We start from the raw sequence: 23,851 nt of genomic DNA on the forward strand, positions 1-23,851 counted from the left end.
TAGCGAAACTTTATGAAAAGCCCTCTATTTCAAACAAGGTATTTCTCATGAAGCATTTATTTAATATGAAAATGATAGATGGTGGATGCATTGCAAATTATTTAAATGATTTTAATACTATTACAACTTAGTTATCTTCTATGGGTATCAATTTTGATGAAGAAATTAGGACTCTCTTGATTTTGTTTTCTTTGCCTCAAAGTTGGAATGACTTGGTAATGGCTATGAGTAATTCTATTCCTAGATCTAGTACCTTAAAATATGATGATGCAATCCATGCTATTTTGAGTGAGGAAATTCATAAGAAATCCTAGGTGGATCTACATTAGGAAGTGCTTAAATGCACAAAGCAGAGGTAGAACAACCGAGAGAGGAAGTAATTTCAAAAATTGTGGAAAATCAAGAGAAAAGTCAAAGGGGAGGAGGTCTCAATCAAAAGGACCCAAGGACTGTTGGTACTATGGGAAACCAGGGCACAAAAAGAAAGATTATTAAACTTGAAAGAAAAATTAAGGAGATAAGCGAAAAAGAGACAAGGAGGAAAATTTGGTAAGTAACAAATCCAAATGGGATGCTTTGCTTCTATCTTTAGAAGGTGTTTATGATTCATGGATTTTAGATTTTAGTGCTTCATTTTATGCTACACCTCATAAAGGTTATTTCATTGATTATGTCCAAGGGGATTTTGTGCTTACTTATTTGAGTGATAATGAACCATGTTAGATTGTTGAAAAGGGAAAAGTTAATATTAAGTTGTAGAATGGGAATCATTGGCTACTACATGAGGTAAGACATGTTCCAAGGCTAAGTAGGAATTTAATTTCAGCAGGACAACTTAGTGATGAGGGTTGTGTAGTTACTTTTAATGATAAAAATTAGAAGTTTTCAAAAGGTTCCCTTGTAGTAGAAAAAAAAATGAAAGTAGGCACCTTATATATTTGTATAGGTCATATTGTTCCTTCTACTTTAATTGTTTCAGAGAAAAATGAATGTTCAAGAACAATTGCTACAGTTGAGTAGGGAGGACAAATAGCTATTGTAGATTCTAATATAGTGTTGTGGCACAATAGACTTAGGTACATGGGTGAGAAATGTATGAAATTAATTCATTCAAAGAATGTTTTACCAAGTCTAAAATGTGTTAATATGGATTTCTATAAAAATTGTGTGTATGGAAAATAAAAGAGAGCGAGTTTTGTAAAAATTGGGAAGGAAAATAAAAGGGAGAAATTAGAGATTGTGCATACAGATGTATGAGGATAGACTCAGGTATCTTCCCTTGGTGGCTCTCATTATTATGTTACATTTATTGATGATTCAACTAGAAAAGTATGAGTTTATTTCTTTAAACAGAAATTTGATGTATTTCAAACTTTTAAGAAATGTAAATGCTTGCTTGAAAATGAGACTGTTAAGAAATTAAAATGTCTCAGATCTACCAGTCATGAAATTGAATATTATTGCTCAAATAGTGGTATTCATACACATAAAACTATTCTAAGGACTCTACAGAAAAATAGAGTGGCTGAACGCATGAACACGACTATAATGGAGTGTTCAAGGAGCATGAGGTTGCATGTTGGGTTGGCCTTACATGTGGGAAAAGGCTGTTAATACTATTGTATATTTTATTAATAGAGGTCCCTCTACTCCTTTGGGCTATGGCATTCTAGAGGAAGCATGGAGTGTAAGAAAGTGAGTTATTCTTTTCTCAAAACCTTCATTTGTGAAGCATTTTCTCACATAGATTCTGAAAATAGAACCAAGTTGGAAGCTAAATCAAAGAAATGTGAATTTTTTGGATATGGCATTAAAGAATTTGGTTATAGGCTTTGAGATTTTGAAAATCATAAAATTATAAGAAGCGAGGATGTCATATTCAATGAGAAAGTGTTGTACAAAGATTTGTTGTAGCAACATGAGAAGAAAGAAGATGATTATGTAGTGTTGGATGATACTCCAAAATATGATGTTTCAACCATTCCTCATGATGTGCAATAACCATAACAACAAATACCACACATACCAGTGAATGTTAGACAGCAAAAAATTCTAACCTCCAAAAATATTTTCTCCAACTTTGTATTCTATTTTACTTACTGATGCTGGTGAACCTGAAAGTTATGATGAAGCTGTGTAGGTAGATACTAAGATTTAGTGGGAGTCTGCAATGAAAGACAAAATGGACTCTTTGCTAAAAAATAAGACATGGGATTTATGCAAGTTGCTTGTAGGTAAAAGGGCTTTATAGAATAAGTGGTTTTACAGGTTAAAAGAAGAGGATGGAGGTAAGGAAATATTTAAAGCCAAGTTAGTTGTCAAAGGATTTGCACAGAAAAAGGGCATTGATTTTGATGAGATATTTTCTCTTGTTAAGATGACTTCTATCCGTACTGTTTTATGTATTGTTACTACTAAATATTTGTATTTAGAGTAGCTTGATGTTAAATCAACCTTCCTTCATGGTGATTTGGATGAAGAGAGATATATGGTTCAGCCACAAGGATTTACGGTCAAAGGTAAGGAGAACTTAGTGTGCAAATTGAATTTTTTTTTTATATGGCTTGAAGTAAGCATATCAGCAATGGTATTTGAAATTTGATAGCTTAATGCATGAGCATGGATATAATAGGTGTCATTTAGATCATTATGTTTACTTTAAGAAGTTGGATGATGATAGCTACATTATTTTATGTTTATATGTTGATGATATGCTTGTAGTTAGGTCTAACATGGATCAGATCAAGGGGTTGAAATGCCAGTTAGTACATGCATTTTCTATGAAGGATTTGGTGGCAGCAAAAAAAATCCTTGGTATGAAGATTTGTAGAGATAAGAAGAATATGAAATTGACACTATCTCAGACTGATTATGTTGGGAAGGTGTTGCAGCGTTTCCTTATGGAGAATGCTAAAGCTGTCAACACACCTTTACCCAGTCATTTGATGTTGACTAAGGAGATGTGTCCCAAGACACAAGAAGAGAAGATAAGATGTCCAAGGTACCTTGTGCTTCAGCTATAGGAAGCTTGATGTATTCTATGGTATGTACAAGGCTAGATATTGCACATGCAGTGGGAGTCGTTAGCAGGCATATGAGTCATCCAAGAATTGAGCATTGGAATATAGTCAAATAGATTCTTAGATATTTGAGAGGAACATCTAGTAAGTGTTTACAGTTTGGGGCTCTAGTACTAATTTATAGGGCTATGTTGACTTATATTTGGTAGGGGATATTGATTGTAGATGGAGTACTACAAGTTATGTATTTATTGTCTGTGGGGCAACCATGAGTTGGGTTTCTAGGTTACAGAAGGTTAATGCTTTGTCCATTATAGAGGTAGAGTATGTTACTGCTACAGAGGCAACCAAGGAGATGATATGGCTTCAATTATTCTTGGAAGAATTGGGACATCCTTAGAAGGATAATTATTTATTTATAGATAGTTAGATTGCCATTCATCTTTCAAAGAATTCAGCTCTACATTCAAAGACTAAACACATACAGTTGTGGTACCATTTCATTCGGTTAGTTTTGAATGATGGACAATTAAAGCTGGACAAGATACATACATATGAAAATCTTGTAGATATGTTTACAAAGGTAGTAACCAGGGAGAAGTTGAACTCCTCTTTATCTTTGGTTGGTCTTCTAGATTGAACATGAATGAAAGAACAATAGAGTCTAGGGTGGTTTGATCCAGTGGGAGCCCTATGTGGTAGCGATATTTTTATAGGATTAGTCTCCAAGCAAGATATTATTGTCTAGTGTGGAGTCTGATCAGTCCCCAAGTGGGAGATTGTTAGTTTATGGTGATTTTATTAGGATTTTGGGCCCTATTTTATCAGAATTTTGGGTTGACGTGTTATTATTAATTATAATCCTAAAGATGTAAAAGTACTTGTAAAAAAGGGCTTAGGCTTAGAGATTGTTTCGTTTTGGTGATGCAAAAATTGGTTCTTGCAATGGGATTTGGCTGTAAATGATTATGGATTGTAATAAGGTTGTAATCACTAGATTGTAACAATATCAGACTTGTTGTTTGGTGGACATAGCCTAAGGATTGGGTGAACCAAATTAAATCTTAGTGTCTTGTGTTCTTTTCTGTGTGATCTATTTTTTTTGATATTTTTTAGATTTGCATGTAATTGTTATTTCTGTCTGTGGTTTAATCTTAACAGTTCATAGTAAACAAACCTTCTGTAATCCTTATTTTCTTTACTTCTTTCTTCTTCACTCTTTTATGTAAATTCATTAATTTTGACATCTATAGTTTCTATGATCTTATGAGTAGTTAGATTCAAACACTTGTATGCTTTACTTTTGCAAGAGTATCCTAGGAATATGCCTTCATCACCTTTGATATCAAATTTACCTTTCCTAGATTACTTCAAGATATAAAATTTTCTACCAAATACTTTCAAGTAACTACATTGGGTTTGTAGCCATACCATATTTCATAAGGAGTTCGATTTGAGTCTTTCTTCAATTGTACTTTGTTCAAGGTATGCACTGTAGCACTGATTTCTTCCTTCCAGCATTTGATTGCAACACTCTTTTATATCATTAAAGTTCTTGCACAATCCATGATGGATCTATTCCTTCTTTTAGCTATACCATTTTTTTGAGGTGTACCGAGGGTTGATACTTATCTCTTAATTCCTTTTTCAATGTAGAATTCATTGAACTCATTGGAAATGAATTCACCATCTCTCTTTGAACTCATATATTTTAGTTTCTTTCCAGTTTCTTTCTCTACTCTTGCCAAATACCATTAAAATTTTTGAAAAGCTTCATAATTTTCTTTTAGATACATTACAGTCATCATTCTACGATAATCATCAACAAAAAGAATAAAGTACTTATCTCCATTGTAAATATCTATTCCAATAGGTCCACATAGGTACGTATGAACCAACTCCAAGACTTCTTTTGAATGATAGTTCTTGCTTTTGAAACTACTCTTTCCCATCTTTCCAGTTTGACAATTTTTGCATAGACCCATATCAGATTTTCTCAGACTAGGAATACCTCTTACTCTTCTATTTTTTCTTATCTTCACCAGATTATCAAAGTTCACATTGTAATAATTTACCTTAGGAAAAAATTCACCCAAGACCAAGAAGCACAATAACTAGCACAAAAGACCAACAGAGTATGATAATAATAACAATATGATATTTAATTCAATGTAATTGATTCTAATATTGAATAAAAATACACTAGGAGTGCCTAAATATAAAGGCCTCTAAACTAACTAGGAGTCATCACACTGATAAGTCTTACAACTAGGTACATGTCCAATGGGTGTGGATTATCCTCCATTAAGCACAAGAGTTAGTGTGATGATGAGAGGATAAGCCTACAAAGGTGTAGCACATAAAATTATGTTGTAGACACCATGTGCTAAAATAAGAGTGCAAATAACTATGTTGTCAACATGACAACTCATATAATAGCACAAACTCCTAAGTGTCTAACCTAAGAAATAATAAAACAATTCATTTATCCTAAGTAAACTTAAGTAAAGCATAAATAATAATTATTTAAACTAATACCCCCCCCCTAAATGCAACTTAGGGGAATGCATTAAGCTCAAAAAAACTATGATGAAATGCAAAATGGGTCCCAGCTACTAGGCCATGTTAGGTACCCATGTACAAATGAAATGCTAAACACACAATGTAATGCAATCTCTCTACAAATGGGGAAAGAGGGAAAACCTCATGGGACAAAGTCCTCTCCCAAAAAGAGAGAAAAGTACAAGAAAGAAAGATACATGAATGGATGGAGTAATTAAGAACCCACCATGATACATACATCTTGCATATACAATAGAGAATCTATCAATGAAATCCCCCCCTTAGTGAAGGATCACATAATAATAGGTGTCTGAAGATAGAAGAAAATCCAATGCCAACAAACAACGTGTCTCCCTCTAGGAAGAAGATACACTAGATATAGTTGTAAGTGTGCTTCCCACTATCGATAGGAAGATGGAAAAGGTAGATGTGGTATGCAATGGATGTTGCCTTTGAAGTTTGCTAAAATGTTGATAAGTCCTTGATGAATGAAGATGCCACGAACCAATCTAGTGGATGCCCAAAATATAGTGGCAAGTAAGGTAACATGTCTATGCATGAAGCTGAATCAAACTCTAAAGATGATGAAGCATCCACATAAGAAAATGTAGGAATAGAAGCAATGTCACCTCCCTTTCATGATGTAAGCACACCTATGAAAAAATCTCCTTGATGACCAAAGAAGCTACACCATGAAAGTTGAATAATGGTCCTCCCTATAGGAAGAAATGGTGCCATAGCTATAGTAGAGAATGTTTTCCAACTGGTAGGAAGAATCCTCAAAAAATAGGATGTCTAAGGAAATTGGAATACAATCTCTACAAGCTGATATGTCTCCTCATAAGTGAGCAAGTCCTCCTCCAATTATTGTAAAGAAGCCACAATCATGTTAGAATGATCAAGTGGTTGAGAGTCAAAGTGTGCCCTGGCAATGAGGGAAGAAGTCTCCTCAACAAAGAGAAGATTGATGTCATTGATGTTGTCTCCCACATCTCCAATGTGAGACTCCACAAATAGCCCTACAATGTTCGAAAGGAAGTTATCCCATGAAGCTAAAGTAGGAAGACATGGTAATACCTACTGCACTGAATCAAAAGCATCTACGGCTAGAACTAGATCAGTAGTATCAACAGGAGTATCAGGAGGTGAGATCTCATTTGGAGTTGGAGGAACCATTACTAAAGCGATGAAAGATAGAATGTCCTTTGGAAATGGAGGAACTCATGGATCTCCATATGCTTCCCAAAGACACATCTAAATTTCATAAGGATTCTAGAACTTGTCAATGACTTTATAGAAATTAGAATTGATACTAAAAAAAATGATATCCAAAAGTCTTTTAACAGGTGGTTGTTATTCAGTAGAAGAGATTAGTTTATTAGAACATAAATAAGGAAATACTTCCTTATGCTCTCTTCTTAGATGATTGATGAGTGTAGTACTCCATTTCTAATAGTTCATCTTTGTCAACCTTGGTCTAAGACCACTCCAACATGAGGAATAAAACTCCTCCACGAGATCAATGAATGTATGCACCCCCCAAAATACAAAAAATAATCAATCAACCCCCCCTAATGCATGATTTGGAACTTTATAGGTAGCATGACTACATTGGGCCACTTTGTCAATTTTGACCTTAGTGGACTTCTAATTTTCTATTTACAAGCTCCTCTAATAGGTCAAATCTTGAACTTTACAATGTAGTTTGAAAATACAATAATGTTGAAGCAATATAATGAAAAGAAAGGACCTATTTCAAAAAGTGATATTTCTATCCACACAAGCCTATAATATGATTGCAAATATGGAAATTAGATGAAAAAATATTCACTTTAAATAAAAATAGAACCTAATTATGTGTCTAAATGAGCTTGTATTAAGCATTTGAAGTTGCAAAAATTGGGATTTGCAATTTGCAGATAAATTCAAGAACAATGAGGTCAAACATCCTACACCAATGTGTAGTTCACAAAATTCTACCCCAAAACAAAAAAAGTTACTCGCAAAAAAGAGTCTAAATGAGGGTGATATCGCTATTTTAAAATCACCTTTGTAATTATTTTTCCCGAATCGCTGTTGTTGCACCTCCAAAAATCAAATGACTCTAACTTTCACCTTAGATGTTTGATTTTGGTGAAACAAAAGTCAATTTGGGGTTTTTTTGACCTTCTAAATATGATGCCAATATTTGATTTGCACTAGCAAGCTCCAACCTTGTCTTGCAAAAAATCTCTCCTCTATAGGCCTGATGGCCAAAAAAAATTCGAACAAAATACGTAGATCTAAAAAATAATGCAGAGAAATTGCAGAGATTGAAATAATAAAATATGTAGATCTGAAAATTAAATTTAGAGATCTAAAATGATCATACCATACTTGCAAATTGGGCCTTCAGGTGCTGGTTTGCAAAAAAAATTGCCTCAAATTTGACTCTGGTCCAATATAGGCAAATTTATTGTCAATTTTCATCGAATCGATGCTCCAGATGCAATAGTGAGGTTCGATTTGGCTCTAGATGCTCCCAATATTTGCGGATACTTCGGATCTAAGTCAAGGTGTCCTTAGAGAGGTGAAGAAAAATGGTCTCCAATGGATATGAAATGACATCTCTATGGCTCTGATACCATGTAAGAATTTTCCTTAGGGAAAAATTCACCCAAGACCAAGAAGCACAATAACTAGCACATAAGACCAATAGAGTATGATCAAAATAACAATATGTTATTCAATTCAATGTAATTGATTTTGATATTGGATAAAAGTACACTAGGAGTGCTTGAATATAAAGGCCTCTAGACTAACTAGGAGTTAGCACACTGATAAGTCTTACAACTAGGCACATGTCCACCGAGAGTGGATTATCCTCCATTAAGCACAAGAGTTAGTGCAATGATGAGAGGATAAGCCTACAAAGGTGTAGCACATAAAATTATGTTGTAGACACCATATGCTAAAATAAGAGTGCGAATAAATGTGTTTTCAACATGACAACTTAGTAAATTATGCAGGTCCACTGTTGTAGACACAATGTGCTTTAATTAGAGTTGCTTACTCCAGTGTTGTTAACATGAAAACTCATATGAGAGCGCAAACTCTTAAGTGTCTAACCTAAGAAATAATAAAATAATGCATTTATCCTAAGTAAACTTAAGTAAAGCATAAATAATAATTATTTACACTAACACACATAACACAACCTTTTATGCCATAACCAACTTTCTTCTACTTCAGCAATAAAAAATGAACTTTCATTGAGATCTAGGTAGAATAGATTACCTTTTTGTTTGTTTGTTAGACCCAACCAAATTTCATTTTTCATCTTGTATTTTGTCCTTCCCATTCATGAATTCCACCTTGAATCCAATGTTATTCAACTGTGCCGCATTCAATGAATTATACTTTATTCCTTCAACCGAGTAAGCATTGTCACATCTAAGTTTATTGGTTAATGAAATAAAACCTTTTCCCTTTATGCAATAAGGTTCATTGTTTCCAAATCTCGCACTACCACCATCATAATGTTCCATGTGTTCAAACTTTGATTTATCACCAATCATATGATGTGAGCAACCACTATTAATAATCCATGTAACATTTTTGCTAACATGAGAGATAAGTTTCATTTTATCTCCTTCATCATCAGATTCATCTTTTACAACAATATATAACATTTCATCATCTTCACTACTATTTGAATGTTTAGTTATGAAAGAAGATTTCTTACCTTTGTCCTTGTAGTCTTTATAGTTATTGAAATCCTTCTTGCCTTTGAACTTGTTGTGCTTCTTTTCATCTTTATCTTCTCTTTTTGGGCACCTAGTAGAAATGTGTCCAACTTTTTCATAAGAAAAATAGATTAAAGGAAATTTTACCTTTAGGCTTTCCTTTGCCTTTGGGATACCTCCTTGCAAGTAATGCTTCAATGGCTTCAAGATCACTATCAAAACTATCTTCTGTTCACTTTTAGATTGATTTCTTTTAGACTTTTTGGCTTCCTTCTTGAGAAATACCTTGGCTTTAAATGCAGACTCAATATTGCTAGAACTAGGAATATAATTATCATAGTTATCTAGTTTAAATGTTGTCAACCTTCCAAGTAGTGCATCCAAAGTTATCTTGTTATTTGGATCACATCTCATTTCTTGAATAATAGACACCCTGATTGCATAGATAGGAAGAAGGGTTCTAAGTACCTTGCTTACTACTATTACATCATCAATTGTTCCTCTAGAGGCTTTTATAACACTGACATTGGCTTTGATTCTATCAACATATTTTGCAATGTTTTCATCTTCTCTCATTTTCATCTAATCAAAGTACCCTCTCAAGCTTTCTACCTTGGCTCTTTTTAATTATCATCACCTCCATAGATATCCTTTAATTTGGTCCATATTTCATGAGTAGTAACACATTCTTTGACTTCATCAAATTCAACATAGTTAAGAGCTAATGCTATGTCAATCATCATGATATTATGATTTTTCTTTTCAACAATTTCTTCTACAAACATTGTACCAATAGGAGCCTTATAAGAAGTGTTTAAGTATTTCAAACCCAAATTAATAATGGTTTCTAGATGCAAATTTATAAGTTCCTACCATGTTGCAAAGTTGTCTATGTTCAACTTTGGGATTTCCCTTCTGTAAGACATCTTGATCTTTAGCTTAGGTCCTTGAAACCTTATCTGCAAGCACCAAGAAGCTCTGATATCAATTGTTGGAAATATAAGAGGATTAGCTAAGAGGGGAGGGATGATTAGTTACCACTAAAATAAATCCTAGATCCCTTAGATGTCAATACAAATCAAAACTCTATTTAAACTATATTTTGTTGTAACTCAACAAATACACATGCACTTAGTGTACACTAGAAAATGTTGTAACTTGCTAAACAATGAAATAACTTAGTAACAACTTAACATGAAAACCTTTAAGATATTATTTGTGATTAATCTTTCTTAACTTAGTTTCATACATGTAAATAAAATAGCATGAACAAAATTGACACCAAGATTTAACATGGAAACCAATTTTAGGAAAAACCACCAATTGCAACTAGTTACTAATTTTCACTCTTCTAAAGTGAGTCCTATTAGGAGTCAACTCTATTAAAAGTTACAAAACACACTGTTAGTTGCAACCCTATTAGAATATTTAATCACCTGGTTAGGAGTGGCCTTGCTATAGGTCTTTAGACAATTCAATTAGAAATGCCACCTTGTTAGAGGATTTACAAATAACTATTAGGCCAATTCAGTTAAGAGATTTAGATCACTACTACAATGGTTAGAAAGCGCAATGAGATGACCTGATTTTTGATGCAACTGAATTGTTGATTACATATCTCAATTCTAGCTTGTATACTTGATCCTTCCTGATTGAATGTATCTTTGCAACTCAACAAGGATATTTTGTTTATCCTTCCACTTTGCTTCCTCTAAGCATCATCGAATCTTCTATTATGTTCCACACATTTAGTCCTCAACTTGACCTTATATTTATATCTTACACATTATCAAGTTGTCTTGAATACAACTTATAATAATTAATATTCATCTCCTCAGTCAGCTAGAACCAACAAATAAATCAATTGAACTCAATATGCCAAAACAAGAAAATCCTTCATTAGCCGACCATGCTCGATAGATGCTAACTCAAAATTATTTTCCTATGTTGACCAAGTGAACTTAGTTAACACTACATATTCACAAAGTTTATTTGGTAAAAAAGTGAGCTCACATCCAACATTTCCTTCATTAATTGAGTGAGCTCGGTTAACACTTAATTTTTTCAAACTTTCCTTTGACGAATGAGTGAACTTGGTAGACATTATCTTCTGAACTTAGAAAACTCTAGAATGCTTGGGAAACATAGGAAGAGTTCTTCAACACACGAGTGAGTTTGACATACACTGACTGGCAATGATATGACAGTTTGTGTAATATCAAAGATAATACACAATTAATCAATTATTTTCAACATATAGCATTAGCATTGATTCTAGACTTCATTCAACTTGGTAGAAAGATTTTGACCTATTACATCCATGAGGTAAGGGAGAAAGTGCATACCATATTATGATGATCCATGTTACCTAACTATGTCTAAGGTGTCTACACACTAAAGGCATACTCTGCCTACCAGGCTGCCTACATACCAAAATACACGAGATCAGGAACCTTGAACTACTCACTCTAATGAATATGTAGTTCTAGTTTCTAATTGTTTTGATGTAGTTGTATTCCTATAACCACTAGTGAGCTTTACTCACATAATACAATTCTTCACCATCATACACCCACTTAGGCAAATCAGGTGGTTTTCTATAATTACAATCCTGTAATACCCTAGTGCAACCTTTGTGTTGTAGTTTATAGTTAATGTAAGGTTGACCTATATATGTCCTAACTCACTCCTTATATAGTTATGTTTAAAAGCTTGTGACAATAATCAATGGATGTAAATAGACTAGTCAAGTTAATGCTAGCTAGGAGCAACTAATTGTTTGTTTTATTGTACCTAATCTGATGATAGTTCTAGTAGAATTTGAAATCAACCTAGCTAATCAACAACTAGAAAAATTGACCTATATATGTCCTAACTCATTCCTTATATAGTTATGTTTAAAAGCTTGTGCCCATGCTACCTTTTGAGTGAGTTTTATTGTTTAGACACACACACACACACACACACACACACACACACACACACACACACACACACACACACATACATATACATATATACATATACATATACATATACATATACATATACATATACATATATATATACATATATACATATACATATATATACATATATATACATACATACATACATATATATATACATATATATACATACATACATATATATATATATATATATACATACATACATACATACATACATACATACATACATACATACATATATATATACATACATACATACACATTAATGAAAAGGGTACGACAACAAAAGACTAGATCTTGGTGTAGGGGTCCTAGGTCCTAAATAAGGTGGTCAAACACCAGGTAGGATAGTATAGAAGGTCAATAAGCATCCAAGTTGAAACAAGATAGTTTAGGGAATCTCAAACATGCATTTAGGAAAGTTGTTTACATGTTGTAATAAGGTTATATGCAAGTCAAAGGTTGGTCATGATTTGTCAAACATTGTGAGTTGACCAAAAATATCCATTTTTTATATTTTATAATATTTTTGCATATTGTGATGTAGTTTTGAAGGCATGTGGAGTATTTTATTTTAAGTTTGTGAAAAAGTTGTAAAAATTGCAAAAATTACAACAAAAGTTGTCATGCAACTTTTTGCAATTTTTCTTGTAATTTAGAAGTCTAACAATTAGATTACTTGTAAGGTCAAGAGTTGTGACCTATAAATTAATTATCTTCAACCTAGTCTAGGGTTGGAATATTACTATATGGATTTGGAATGAAATAGTAATCCTTTTGGTGGGAAAATTATGCACAGTCAGATTAAATCTTTCTAAAATATGTTTGCAGAGTGATAATTAGTTGTTGTTATTTTTTAGAAAGTTGAGTGTTTGAGGATTGATGAATGCAATAATTTTTTTTATGTTGAATAGGAGAAAGTGGTTTTAGTTTTGGATTTTATTAGGCATGTTGTTTACCCTACCCTATAGTTAGGGTTTGAGTGAAAATAATGAATATCTCCTAATTCCCAAGGTGAAAAGTCTTGATGGTTGGTGAGCAGAAGGGTATGAGGATGGGGAAGACATTCTTGGTTTGTGTTTTAAAAAGTTCCACCTATCTGTATTATTCCTTCAACATCTGAATCTCAAGTTTCAATAGTCAAACTGCTGGACGTGCTAACAGACTATGATTACATTGCAGAGATCAGATATGGACTGCACACAAATTTAATAAGAAAACCTCTATTTTTGCAAGATTTATGAGTTTTGTTCATTTTTTTGGTTATCTTTGAAGGAAAGTTGATCTTGAATGAAACAAGGACATTGAACTATGATCTAATCTTCCACTTTCATGCTTTGATTGAAGGTTTCTAGAAGTGTTTCCATTCATATTTTGTTGACTATCATAATACTCTCTAGTTTGTAGGCAATTTTGATGACTCAATCATTAAGTAGTAATTCCATGAATGTAAGTTCCTAATTTTGTTGGAATGGCTTGTTTCCAATATGTATTATATCAACTAACCATTCTACATGCATTTGTGAAGGAGGGAATAAAGTATTTTGGTGATCACCATAACTAATTTAAGGAATTTTACATTGAAATTGTTGGGTATGATACAAAAACATCACATTAGCCTTAAGGGGTGGCTGATTTTATGTTAGATTGTATCTACATATGGAAAGGACAAGGTGTTCCATCCATTAGTTGTTGAAGAAAGTGTTGGGAAAGTATAGATTGAGGAAGCCCTAGTTTTTAAGGGGTTTGAAACATAAATTGGGGCTTTTACACTTGCAGGGTCTATAAACTCAAATTGATTGAAAATTCCTTTAATTAAACTCATTTTATGAGATTGTGGAGAATCTTGAAGTTTGGGGGTAAGTTTCAGTCATAGTTACTTTGTAATTCCATAATCTAGGAGGCCTAAATTGTTGATCAAGCGTTAAAATTGAGACTATTTTCCAAAGTAACCCTATCTATCCTTTTTGGCATGTTGAAGCATTCAATAAAGGGTATCTGAAAAGGTTATATGTTTTCTTAGTGTTTTGAAAGTATTAAAAGTTATACATTTTAGAAGCTTGTTGGAGACATAAGTGGCAGGGCTACAAGGCCTATCTTGTGCATTTTCTAGTTTATGACCACAAGGAGTTTGTGGAAGGGAAGAACCAATTGAATCACCTTATAGTTGATATTTTAATACCATTCAAACCACCTTGGATCATAGTATAGGTATTTGATAATCATTTAGGTGTTGGAGGCATTAAAGGTCATTTCATTACATTGAAACTTGTGGATTTTTGCTTTTTCTTTACTCTTGTTGATTCAATCTTCATCTCACCATAACATATACATACATACATATATACATACATACATATACATACATACATATACATAGATACATATATACATACATACATGCATACATACACATATACATACATACATACTGCATACATCTGCATATGCAATTTTATCACCTCATTTAACTAAATTTAATTTCAAATGCAATTTTAGGAACTAAAATATTTAGGTACATTTTTAAAAAGCAACTGAATTTTTTAGTGGATAAAAATATGATTTTTTTTTCATATGGATAATAATATTAATCATTGATCATTTTCTCACCCTTTTTAAAGGATTGTGTATAAGAAATTTTATTGGTTTAGGATTCTTTGTTTCAAGCTTTCACATTTTAGACGTTTATGAGGCCTTGTATTCTAGGTTTATCATCTTTTCTCATTCAGACGTTTATGAGGCCTTGTATTCTAGGTTTATCATCTTTTCTCATTCAGACGTTTATGAGGCCTTGTATTCTAGGTTTATCATCTTTTCTCATTCAGACGTTTATGAGGCCTTGTATTCTAGGTTTATCATCTTTTCTCATTCAGTATTACTCTTTATTTGATTATTATGTTCTTGATTTTTAGTTTTAATTCTTTCTATTTTCTAACATTCTGGTCTTCGCTAGAGTAATAGAGTCGTGGGAACCAGTGGCAACAATAACATTACATGGCAATTGGTAGAGTCTTGTGTAGAGAATATGGCTTTGTTTTATACCATGAAGGCATAGATCCATTTTATTGTCATAGTCAAGGGCACTTTTTTGGTTCAGTAAACACTTAAAAATCTTAAATAGCTAGGTCTTTACAAAATCCAATTAAGAAATTGGGCAATATGAACAATGTCTAAATCACCATAATCAATGGCCAAAGTAAAATTACCTTGAATTGTTACCATGAAATTAAGAAAGTTATAATTTTTTTTTTTACCTTGAACCCTTACAATGAAAATGAAAAATACCTTGAACCCTTACATTGAAATTAAGCAAGTTTCAAATAGAAGAGGATGAGACCTTACTTTGAAAGCAAGTTCCAAATAGAAGAGGACACAAAGAATGAAAATTAATCCATCAAACTTACCTTGATGGCGTTGAAAAGCTCTTGATTGGTCATGTTGGAAGCCTCCCACCCACACTTTGCTGCGTGATGAAATGAAGTTTCACTATTTTTTTTTTGTTTATATCCCGACAACATCAAAAGTTTGATGTGAAACTTAACTATCATCAAAATTTTGACGTTATCGAGATCAAATTTAAAAATAAATAAATTAGACAAGCCAAATTGGCTTGCCGCTAAAAATTAACGGTGAAAATTACCCCCAATGTACTAGTGGTTCTAAGGAAGATTGTATCTATAAGGCTAGGAGGAAACATGAGGAGGCTAAAACCTTCTACCTCATCCATTAGGGGCTCATGAACAAACTGTACATACTCCTGGTTAACCCACTGGCTTTTGTCACCCCCCAAGTCTCTTTGGACCCTGACCTCGGTCCTAGCTACAAAAAGATCAAGAAAATCCTTGGCCCTGAGTTTAAAATTAGCCTCATTGAGTCAGATACAAACACTAGGAAGAGTAAGCAGAGCACTAGGAGAACCATCAAACGCCTCCAGTTGGAAAAATTTATGTCCCCCCCAAAGCATGATTCCAACTCTGAATTTATTGAAAGTGATGTTAAACCTACCAAAAAGAAGAGACTCCCTCTAGATACGAAGCTTGTCCTCAACCCCCTTAGCCCCTCTCATATTTCTAACACCCTCGAAGCTACCTTGGCTAGAAGCAGGGGGGAAGATATCACCTCCCCCAGGAAAGATACTCCTAAAGGTGGGGGGAAAAAGATAAGCATAGCCATAGACAGAGTCATAGCAAGGCTAGACTAGATAAGCTTGAGCAACTGATGAGGGATTTGGTAGAAAAACACATTGGTATCTGCCAGAAATTTGACACTTTGGTGGACTTCTCCACCAAAGTCATGCATTCCATGACCACTATCCTTTTCTTTTTGTAGGTGAATAAAGATGAGAAGGACCTAGGCAAGGAAAGTGACACAACTCGATCCATTTATGGGTTCATGGTAGAGGACTCATTGAAGACAATTTTGGACAAATTAGTCAAGGTGGAGGGGGAGGACATGAATAAGGGCACGCTGGAGGAGAAGAAGGATGAGGATCTTTGGAAGAAGGAGGGTAGCTAACCCTGGGTCTGGTGTTTTTCTATTTTCTTTTTATGCTGTTGGTTACTTTGAACTAGTTACTCTATGGGGTTTTACATTAGATGCTTATAACGATATGTGGGATTGATAGCAATGATTTGTTTAAGTGTTGCTAGTATATTTTTTAGATTTTTCTTACTGTTAGTTTCAGGAATGACGGTACTATTATTTTAGCTATGTACATTATATGTTTTTTGAAGTTTACAGTTGGTATCGGTTAGATGATTGGGAGGTGACCTTTGACTAACTTTTCAACCTTTTTATACCTTGGGGTCAGCTCTCCATCTTTTTGGTTGCTATCCAATACTTCAAAAATAAGTAACCACTACTAGAAATGGATAATAGGATCTAGGAACCAAAACCCCATTTGAAGATTTAATAGATAAAAGCAATAATAAAGAAACATTTGCTAAAGAACTCACTACTTTATTTAACAAGAGGGCATCAATTCAAACCAAATAATTCAATCACAAAAGACAAACCACAACCTTAGAAGTAAATGGCACACAGAGGAAACAACACCATGGAGAATATTGCAATAATAATTGAGTTGCCTCAACATAATAAAAAGAAAGCATGCATGCAAAATATGAGACAAGTGAATTAATATAAAGATGTCACCTACCAAATGATTCAGAGTATGTGTAGTGTTGAATAAATGTCCACATGTTCTCAAATAAAATTTCCAATTTTTTCAACAAAAAAAAAAAAAAAATACTACCAGAAAAATTAAGCCAATAAAAAATATAAATTAGATTGTAAAATTTCACTTTAATAAAATATTTTCTACAAAGCATAGGATTAAAGGACTATACACATTTTCCAAAAAACAAACTAATAGATAAAAGTCACATGAAAACTATACTCTGTGTCAGAAAAAATACTTAAAAAATTAATTTTAATGAAAGAATCATAATTTTATAAAATGACACGGTTTAAAAATAAAAATAGATTAATAAAATTAGGTACTCAAAAACAATAGGAGGGACTATTAAATATCGTTTTTTAAAACTATAATTGTCTCACAAAAATCATTTCTTGAAAACTACCATTCAAAATAAATAATAGATAAAGTACTTGTCTCCATACATAAGAGAGTAAGTAGTGCAAAATTTGTTAAATATCGACCAAATCGAATAAGAATACCTAATGAAAGGTAAGGGGATTTGTTTTCTCACTAATCCATAACTAATATGCCCGGACAATGAAATGTGAAAAGGTTTGATTGCCCACCTAAAAAATATATCATTTAAAATTTGACAAAGTGGCTTTCCTCGTAATGAAAATATTAATCAAACTTCAAATCATGTTAGAATAGATATAATCAAATTTCACATCATATTAGGTAAGACCACCCATCAATTTAACAAACTTCTAGTTAGAAGGTCACACTTCAAGAATCTTTACCTTAACTTAATATTTTATGTCATAAACCAACAAATATTTTACTTTAGAGCATTCAACAATTTGCTAAAAAGATCCATATAATTTTGGGTTATATCAATCATGAGGAAGTTCTTCAACCACATTTTGGGTTATATCTTTATATTATATTTAAAAATATATAGGCTTGTCTCTAGCTTATAGACACCATTCGTTGTCAATGTGGACATAAGTATTTTTTAGAGAGCGAGTTAAGACAAAACTTGACAATGATATGGTTGAAGTAAAAGGAAGGAGGCTAATAAGCATGATGAAATTTTGAGCATTTTATTACAATTTTTCTTCTAATAAGAGTAGAAATGAAGGGTGGAGAATTTAATAGTTGAATTGATTCTAATAGTTGTTATAATAATTAATTAATTTATATTTAATATCTTTCTTTATGATTTGAAGTTGTGAGTGTTGGTGATACTTTTTCAAAATTAAATGAGATGTATTCTATAGACTTAAAAATCAATATATCATGCACTACCATGCTACCACTAATAAATCTCAATTTAGTGCATACCTATTAATCTATCTTTTTATTTATTTCTTTTGTGGGGAACAATTTTTTGACAAATTAGTAGAAAGCATGTTGACATGGCAACATATTTGATAATGTGATCCTAAAATCTTAATTATAAGTTGAGGAATTGTCAAGTAAGTTTTAAGATAAAACTTGGGAGTCATTTTGTAGAAGCACAAAGCTAGGTTGCTCAAGCTATTAGGTCATCTCCTTTAAATAGTTAGTAAGTTAGATAAGCATCATGTTTATAAAAATGGTAAGATGGTAAGAAGGCACAAAAATACTTAAAGATCATATAAAGGTAACGAGAAAATAAAAAAGCTTACCGGTTAGCCTAGTGAAAGAAATGACCCAAAAGACATAAAGGAGAAAACAAAGCTAAGATAGTAGGGAAGCAAGGAGGATATATAGATGTTTTGGATTGGCAAAGGATAAGAGCAAGGGGAAGAAATTAAAAACCCTAACAAATGATTAACAAAGGTATATGACTAAAACTAGGATGAGTAAATGGAAGACATATACAACATTAGGGAGAATAAAAGCATGTGGATGAAAGATGCATGGAGAATTTGAGCATCATATAAGAAAATATAGAAAGTTTCAATTAAAGGTGCATGGAGAATTTGAACATCAGTACAGAAAACATAGAAAGTGCAAAAGGAAAGAAAAGCTAAAAGGCTAAGTGACACCAAGAAAAAACCTTTGTCAATATAGAGACTTACATAAGAAAGACTCCACTATAGAAAAATAATTATTAATAAAAACAATACCATAATGTATCCACAAATCCATTAAAAAATATTGGAAATAAATTCTCAAAAAAAAGTCAAGCATATAGATCTTTTGCATGTTTATCACCATCCCAAATGCATGTCAAGGAAAAATAACTTTCCATTAATCTATATCATTGTCCACTTGTATATAGGATTCAAAATGGCCTTGGAGACTCATATTTGTATGCTAGCCTGCCACTTCATTATGTTCGTCCTTGACATGTTCAAATGAATACTCTTAAATTTTCCTCTCAAGATTTTGGTTCCTTAATAAAACTAATATTATGCCATTCTTTATTATTTCCTTTTGGTAAGCTATTGATGATGATATTAGAACCTCTCAATTAAGTTTTTTGCTCCCACCTGAATCCTAAACTGGAACCAACTAAAGACTCAAGTTGACACCTTCAAGTTTGGTAATGTTGTTTTAGTTGAAGCTAGTAAACTATGTTTCAAAAGTAACTATATCATCCAAATGATATTTAATAAAAGATTCCATTTTTAATCTAGGCTTTAAAAGAAGTATAATCAAATTAGTTCTTCAAAATTATACAATTCAGAAGGATTGGCCTTTCTAGTTCTGAAAATTTTCAACATAGTGATATAATAGGAACATGTCTTTTTGATCTCCTTCAAAGATGGATCTTGGTTATTTATTTTTCATTGAGTTTAACCTTATCATCTCTAGCCATAATTGTAAAGGTATGGATATCTAAGCCATATTCTATAACTCCTAAAGAGTATAAGAATCACCAATAGTGCTAAGCTTCAAAACTACCATTAAATGGTTTTCAAACACTTGATTAAAATTGATGTAGAAACCTATTTTTAAATATTTAACAAAATTACAATGGAGATTAAGGTGATACATTAATTTTTTTTAAAGAAAATGTAAATTAGGACTTGTTTAAACCTTCCTTTAGAGTTGTTCCATTTGAGAATCATGGAATACGAGGCTAACTATAAGAAGAAAGTAAATTTGGGTTAAGCTTCTAAGTAAAAATAATTACCTTGATAGAATTTGAAAGGATTTGAGGATATTTATTTTTGTATTAATCAATAGAATAAACTAGGGTGTTGAACTCTCAAAGTACAACAAAATGAAGGCATGGAGTCATAACATACTAATAGTAGATAAAAATCAAAACTATCCTATAAAAAAGCTATTAACAGAAAAGTATAAGCCACATATCAACAATCTATACATATGAAAATTATCACTATCGTACCAATTACCATCAGAGAAAGGAGAGTAAACCATTTTTTTGAGATACACACTTTTACAACCAAATCCATAACATAACTAGAAAGAGTTCAAAGAGCCACTTGGGATGAAATCATAGATAAGAAACATATTTGTGGAGGGGCCAAGATTTTTGGCTCAATTACTTATTATGAAAAAAATTGATAATATGATAACCCAATTAGTGTTACACATCAGACCAATCGCTATTAAGAAAATTGAAAAAGGTTACCTTCCTCTGGGTCATAGTCACCCAAAATCTTGTGTTGCATTAGGAAAATAAAAGTTTTTGAGTTATCCATAATCCAAAGATTGAACCTAGAAATTTCAACCTATTGGAAATATAAGAGGAGTAACTAAGAGGGGAGGGGTGAATCAGTTACCACTAAAATAAATCCTATATCCCTTAGATGTCAACATAGAACATAAATCTACTAAAATTACTATAGCTCGATAAACACACAAGCACTCGATTAATACTGATAATATGTTGTAGCTTGGTAACCACTAAAATAACAATTGTAACTTGGCAAATGCTTAACATGCAAATCTTAAGATATTATATGTGATTAACCTTAATTAACTTAGTTGCATACACATGAAAGAAATAGCATGAACATAAGTGACACCAAGATTTAACATGGAAACCCAATTTGGGAAAAACTACCAATTGCAACTAGTTACTAGTTTTCACTCTTCTGAAGTGAGCCATATTAGAAGCCAACCTTGTTAAAGGTTACAAAACACACTGTCAGGTGTGATCATGTTAGAGAATTTAATCACCCTGTTAGGAGTGGCCTTGTTAGAGGTCTTTAGACACTTCAATCCAGAAATGCCACCTTGTTAGAGGACTTACAAATAGTTGTTAAGAAAACTCTATTAAGAGATTTAGATCACTACTACAATGGTTAGAGAGTAATAATGAGATGACCTGATTTCTAATGCAAATGTATTGCTGATTTCAAATCTCAATTCTGGCTCGAATAGTTGATCCTTCTTGATCAAATGTATCTTTGTAGCTCCTCAAGGATATTCTACTTATCCTTCTAATTTGCTTCATCTTAGCATCTTCTATTCTTCCATAAACTCATACTCCTATTCAATCCACAACTTGACCTTATATTTATACCTTATGCATTGTCAAGTCAGCTTGAATACATCTTAGAATAATTAATATTCATCTCCTTAGTCAGCTAGAACCAATAGACAAATCCATAAAATCCAAAATGTCAAAACAAGAAAATCCTTTGTTAACCGACCCTTCTCAGTAGACACTAACTCATAAATGATTTTCCTATGTTAACCAAGCAAACTCAGTTAACACTGCATCTTCACAAACCTTCTTTGGTGACTAAGTGAGCTTGGTTAACACTATTTTCATCCAACTTTCCTTTGTTACCTGAGTGAACTCGGTTAACACTCAACTTTTGTGAACTTCTCTTTGACGCCCGAGTGAACTTAGTAGACACTATGTTTTGAACGTGAAAAATATTGGAATGCACAAAAAACATAGGAAACTATCTTCATTTCTCGAGTGAGCTTAGCATACACTGACTGGTAAAGATATGACATTTTGTGTAACATCAAGGACTATACACAATTAGCCAGTTGTATTCAACAATCTCCCTCTTTGGCATTGATGGCAACACAACATGTCATAATACAATGAAATTTTAGAGAAAAACAAAGTAAGAATAATATCCTTAGCTTCATTTTGATTCTCATCCATGAGAACTCTCTCTGTTAGTGTGAACTCCCTCTGCCTTTAGTTTCTCCCTCTATCAACAAACTCTGTCTTCAACATCTTCTTTTGATACTAACTTTCGTTCTTTGATATCTGACCAAGTTCTCCCTTTTTGAAATCTTCAAAAAAAAATTCTGATGATATGAAAACTCTCTATCTTTAGAAAATTTCTTTGATACAACAACCAAATTCTTCCTCTTTGACATCATTTAATAATTAGTGAATATCAATGCATCTCATGTATAGATTCATATGCAATCCGTCCTTTCAATACTGCATCAAAATAATTGATCTTCAACATGCACTGGTAATGAGAACGGGTTAAATGATGTCATGAAAGTAAAATGACAATGACAAAAAGGTGTGATGAAAGATGATTAAGATATGGGTGAGGGAGGAAGAGTGAAATGAGATTGAATATGAAAATGAAAATGTGAAAATGTAATGAAAAAGATGGACTAATGAGAGAAAAATGATATGATGATAATAATGAAGTGGAATAAAAACCAAAGATAAAATAAAATATTGAAAATGGTTATAATGAAATGAGAGTGAAAAATGGAAGGAAATGATGAAATAAAGAGCACATATTTAATATTTGATATGTGATGAAGATGGAATGGAAAATGAAATGAGATAAAAGAAGAAAGTGAGTCCTTAGCTCTTAGCTGAAGAGGTTTTAGGTATGTGTGGGCTTGTATTAGGTACCTAAAACCTTTTTGTGGATGACATCCATCAAAAAAAATAAAAAATGAGAAATTAACTAATGAAGTGAAAATGAAATGATATAAAAAAATAAATAAAGATGAAAATAAATAAGAATGAATATGAAATGTAAATGAGGAATTGTAATGGATTAAATGAGGATGCAATGAGAAATATCATAAATGATACTAGGAATGAAATGATATGAAGAGAAGTAACTCAAATTTTGAGATCTAAAATCCATAAAGGAACCTCGAGGCTTTAGTGAGAAGGATGAAATAGTGAATGTGTAGAATGCGATGAATAATGGGAAAAAAAAAGTGTGGTAGGAGGGAATAGTGACTGATTTTTTTTGAGATTCAAAGTTCATGTAATACAATGGATGATATGAGGAATGTGGCATAATGAGGGAATGAAATGTGATAAGACAAAAATAGTGATCAAAATTGTTTGAGATTCAAAGGTCACACAATGCAATAGGTGGACTGGATATTATGGGATAATGAAGTGTGATGCATTGTGGTGGTGTTGTGATGAGACAAAGTCCATAATAGTTGAGTGTTAAAAGCTCACGATGATATTGAAATTGTTGTCTACCTTTTGATAGTCATTCTTGAATTGTG

The sequence above is a fragment of the Cupressus sempervirens genome, chromosome 2 (genome assembly GCF_028749045.1).
Source record: "Cupressus sempervirens isolate cs-2001-9-10 chromosome 2, ASM2874904v1, whole genome shotgun sequence".
In the NCBI taxonomy this organism is placed as follows: domain Eukaryota; kingdom Viridiplantae; phylum Streptophyta; class Pinopsida; order Cupressales; family Cupressaceae; genus Cupressus; species Cupressus sempervirens.